The 5076-nt window shown below is 43.2% G+C and overlaps 2 protein-coding genes across 5 annotated transcripts in view; one reads left to right on the plus strand and one right to left on the minus strand.

Annotated features, from left to right (window-relative positions):
- Positions 1-343, minus strand: part of LOC109917535 (cysteinyl leukotriene receptor 2-like) — a 9824-nt gene extending 9481 nt beyond the window's left edge. The window contains exon 1 of one of the 2 annotated variants that reach the window (XM_048602670.1): positions 327-343. The gene's annotated coding sequence lies outside the window, so the exon portion shown is untranslated. The remainder of the gene's footprint in view (positions 1-326) is intronic. The other variant, XM_048602671.1, reaches the window with a different exon arrangement.
- Positions 1-5076, plus strand: part of LOC109917534 (RCC1 and BTB domain-containing protein 2-like) — an 81086-nt gene that overhangs the window by 485 nt on the left and 75525 nt on the right. The window lies entirely within an intron of this gene.

Here is a 5076-nt window from a genome sequence, read left to right on the forward strand (position 1 = left end):
ACGCTCGGTTCGCAATAAAAGTACACCTACGCTCGGTTCGCAATAAACAACTGCACCTCCCAGTCGCGAACCATTTCAACTTCCCCTCCCATTCCTCAGACGACATGTCCATCCTGGGCCTCCTGCAGTGCCACAACGATGCCACCCGAAGGTTGCAGGAACAGCAACTCATATTCCGCTTGGGAACCCTGCAGCCCAATGGTATCAATGTGGATTTCACAAGTTTCAAAATCTCCCCTCCCCCTACCGCATCCCAAAACCAGTCCAGCTCGTCCCTGCCTCCCTGGACTGACCTATCCCCTTCCTAACTCCCTACCTACACTCACCTTTACTGGCTTCATCCCCACCTCTTCTATCCGCCTCCCACTCTCTCCCTATTTATTTCGGAACCCCCTTCCCCTCCCCCTTTTCTGATGAAGGGTCTAGGCCCGAAACGTCAGCCTCTCTGCTCCTATGATGCTGCTTGGCCTGCTGTGTTCATCCAGCCCTGCACCTTGTTGTCTCTCATTTACAAGAAACTGTGTTTAGGATAATGAACTACTCTCAAGTTTGTGTGGATTAGATAAGGAACTGCATTCAGATTTATGGTGGATTTAGAAAAACATTTGGGTTTATAGTGGGTCAAATCTCGTTAAACTACTGACTGTGATCCAAAACTTTGCGTCGTAATTTGCAGCAAGCCCTGTTTTTCTAACAGCCCTGTGCTTGCTGGTCTACATTACTTCTTCGTGAAGCAATGCTTTGATTTTAAAATTCTCGGTCTTGTTTCCAAATCCTTCCATGTACCATCTCTGTCATCTTTTCCAGCCCCACAACCCTCTGAGGTATCTTTGCTCCTGTAATTCTCACTTCCATTGCATACCTCACTTTAATTACCGGTGGTGGCTGTGCCTTCAGTTGTCTAGGAATATCTTCTGGAATATCTTCCCTAGTCCTCTCTGCTTCCCTACCTTGGCTCCCCGTTTTCAGATGTGGCTCAGTGTCCTACTTTGCTTTGTAATGCTTAAATATTGTTAAAAAGTGCATAACTTGAAGCTTTTTGTGTTGCACTCATCAGGACTGAAGTGTAAGAAAACCAACTATAGAAGGAAAACAATTTTCATTGCTTCCTCTCTGGTATTGGTTTTCTATGTTTTAAGTCCTGGTGAGTACAAGCTTTCGCTTCCCTGGTGTATGGCAACAGCAATGATAAATATAGAAAGAATGATAAAATCAAGATCTCGATACTGAAAAACATTTTTGCAATTTTAACTTCAAGCCTTAAATGGTAACTTCAGATTCTTGCATTGAATGGTTACTTCCTGGCCTTACTTATATGCAAGTTTGAACTGTCTTCTTTTACGAAAGCAAATGGCTCAAATTCCTGACATGCAAATCGCAATGGACATCTGATAGCTGCGGCTTGTCAAACGCTTGTTCCAGCCACCACCCAACCTTTTTCTCAATAATATTCTTGCAGGCTGCATTGCCACCATCTTCCTTGACATTTCAGTTAGAAGCTGATAACTTGTTGCATTTTTTTTAGCACAAGCAACCAGCTTGTCACCGTGGGAAGCACTGAGCAGTTAGGGGACGAACATGCCAGGAGTGTTCGCTAATTTGTCATTTATTTGGAGATTGCCAGCCTCTGTATGCTTCATATTGCTTTCTTAATGCACATTCACTGCCTTCAGCACTAACACTGCTTCTTAGCCCACAGGGTCTTCAGTGCTCAGTTAGAAGCTGATAACTTCTGTTCTTGAGATAGTAAGAACTGCAGATGCTGGAGAATCTGAGATAACAAGGTGTAGAGCTGGATGAACACAGCAGGCCGAGCAGGAAGGCTGACGTTTCGGGCCTAGACCCTTCTTCAGAAACTTCTGTTCTTGCATTTTGTTTTAGCACAGGCAACCACCTTGTCACAGTGGGAAGCACTGAGCAGTCAAGGGGATGGAATTGCCAGGGTCCAGCACCATGCTACACCAGTATCAATGCCTGAGATAAAGAGTAGAAGATTGATTGAGAAAAGTCACTCTGAGCCAATGCAGACTGAATGCCATGTATCTAACTCCACAAAGCACTTTAACTGAAAATGGGAAAACTCTGCCCTATGTCGCTTTTTAGCTATATTTAATTCATATACTAGCCTTTTTTAAATAATCTCCCATGAAGTTTTTTTTTTCTTTATTCATTCACGGGATGAGGGCGTCACTGACCAGGCAGCATTTATTGCCCATCCCTAATTGCCCAGGGGCAGTTTAGAGTCAACCACATTGCTGTGGGTCTACAGTCACATGTAGGCCAGACCAGGTAAGGATGGCAGTTTCCTTCCCTAAAGGACATTAGTGAACCAGATGGGTTTTTCCGACAACAGCAATGGTTTCATGGTCATCATTATATTCTGAATTCCAGATATTTTATTGAATTCAAATTCCACCATCTGCCGTGGTGGGATTCGAACCTGGGTCCCCAGAATGCTATCTGGGTCTCTGGATTAACAGTCCAGTGATAATACCACTAGGCCATTGCCTCCCCATTTCAGGCTTTATTTTATGGATATTCTTTTGGATAAGTGCCAGTTTTTTGAGTTTCTTGGAGGGTTTCTTTCCATGAGGCCTGGCGGGTTTTCTTGCTTCGTTGTCCCAAACCTGCATCACTAACTGCTACCTATTCTATACCTTAACACCTCTCAAGCCTGAATTTACTGCTCACTGTATCCAAAAGAACTCACCATGGCCAAGATATCCCAGAATAGACTGGTGTCCCTGACCCCCTCATCATGTTTAAAAGGCCATTGTATAATTGAACAAGCACTGTCAGTCTAGAGTTGCCCAATACGGTTCATAACATTTGCTCTAGATTTGGCGGATAAGGGAAATTGGCATCCTGCTTTGTGGACAAGTTCTTCGAGGTTCTGATGTTTGGAATGGTCCAGAGTAGAGAGAGAGCGGAGGCCATACCATCAGAGCTGCCAGCCTGGTCTGAGGTTATCACCTGGGTCAGTGTGGGATCAGCCATCTGGAGGAATGTCCAGTATTGACCTTCTCAGCTTGGCCAGGGTAAATACCACCATCTTCTCACTGCCAGCTCACACACTATTTCTGTTTCTGCATTCCGCTCCCAGAAAGGCTCAAGTTCTCCTTCTCTCATTACTGCAAGCATCATCTTCCCTCACTCACATTCACCTACCCCGAACCCTGCATGGCATCTACTCTGCTAACGCACTTGGTTGGCACCCATCTGCATAAGATCATATGAAATAGCAGAAGGCTGTTCAGCCCTCAGACCTGCTCTGCCATTCAAAAGGATCATGGCTGATCCGATGTTCCTCATGTCCACTTCCTTGCCCTTTCCCTGTAACTCTTGATTCACTGACTGATCAAGAATCTATCTATCTAATCAAAAATCTAGTTCCAAAGACTTTCAACCCTCAGAGAAGAAATCCCTCCTCATCTCAGTCTTAAATTGGCTCCCTTTTATTCTGAGACTATGCCCTCTGGTGCATGACTCTCCCAAGAGGAGAAACATCCTCTCAGTACTTACCTTGTCAAGCCCTTTAAGAATCTTATGTTTTAATGAGATCACCTGTCATTGTTCTAAACTCCAGTGAGTAGAAACTCAACTTGTTTTGCTTTTGCTCATAGGACAATCCCTACGTAACAGGGATCATCCTAGTGAACATTCACTGAACTGCTTCCAATGAAATGACATCTTTCCTTAAACAGGGGACCAAAACTGTTCATAGCACTCTGGATGTGATCTCCCCAGCACCTTGTACAGTTGCAGTAAGGCTTGCTTGCCCTTATACTCTTGAAATAAGGGCCAACGTTCCACCTGTGTGCGAGCTTACTGTGTTCCATGTACAAGTACTCCCAAGTCCAGGGTTGCAGTATTCTGCACTTTTTCTCCATTTAGATAATATTCTGTTCACCCTTCCAAAATGAACATTTTCCCACCTTATATTCCATTTGCCAACTTTTTGCTCACTTAATTAAACTGTAAACTGTTTGTATCCCTCTCATAACCTTTCTTTCCTGTAATTTTTGTGTCACCTCCAAATTTGGCTAGTGTACATAGGCTTTCTGCCTCCAAGTGATTAATATTTATTGTTAATTAATATATATTGTTATGTTAAGAGAAATGTATTAACAGGCAAAAGTGTATTTGAATATATTGTCATTTTTAATCGCGTGAACAAAAGTACTTTATACTTATGTTTCCTTTCAGCTTTTTTACTTGATTCTGTGCTGTTCTAAACTAACCTGACTTGCTACACTTAACAATTCCTTTCGCCAGCACAATGCAGTGAACTGCCCCATGGACATTCTTGTACCAGTCACATCCTGCCAACCTGATGCCAATGAAGCCCAGTCCTTAAACTGCATCGGACATGCTGTCCGCACTATGTGGAAGACAGCCAATGTGTTCTTGAGCAAACTGCTAATTTGCTTTCAGAAAGTAATCCAGTCTGTTCTTGGCCAATCAACCAGTGTAACATTGGATGTTCAGTTACTGGTCTATTGAGTGATCAATTAGTGTACTATCAAATAGTGGTCACTGAGAGTGTTATCAGCTACTCATTCCACCAATCACCATTAGTTAAAATTCACTTCTGGGACTTCATGGTTTAATAAAACCATTTTGTTATCAAAAACTTAATTACATTGTGCCCACTCTAAGCCAGCAGTTCCCAAACTGTGTTGTGACTGCAAATAGGCTTACAGAGTAAGCGGAAGGACTGTGAATCAGAGAGCATCCAGTCCTGGCCCTCCTTATCTCTTGGTCTTTTTCTCCGGTTTGGTATGGAGTCCTGCTCGATGTTCACACCATTAACAAATTCAATGCGTGAGTCATTGATTTACCCTTCCCCCATTTTATCCTTATCCCATTAAATCTTTCTAATGGATCCAATCTAACCTTTTGTAGTATGATTCCTGGGATTTACTTTCTTCATTTCAAGATCATTTAGATAAGTCATGTAGGCAACTTACTATAAAACCAAAGTTGCTGGAAAAACTCAGCAGGTCTGGCAGCATCTGTGAAGGGAAAAAACAGAGTTAACGTTTCGGGTCCGGTGACCCTTCCTCAGTTCTGAGT

This window comes from Rhincodon typus, chromosome 11 (genome assembly GCF_021869965.1).
Source record: "Rhincodon typus isolate 14 chromosome 11, sRhiTyp1.1, whole genome shotgun sequence".
NCBI classification, from domain to species: Eukaryota; Metazoa; Chordata; class Chondrichthyes; order Orectolobiformes; family Rhincodontidae; genus Rhincodon; species Rhincodon typus.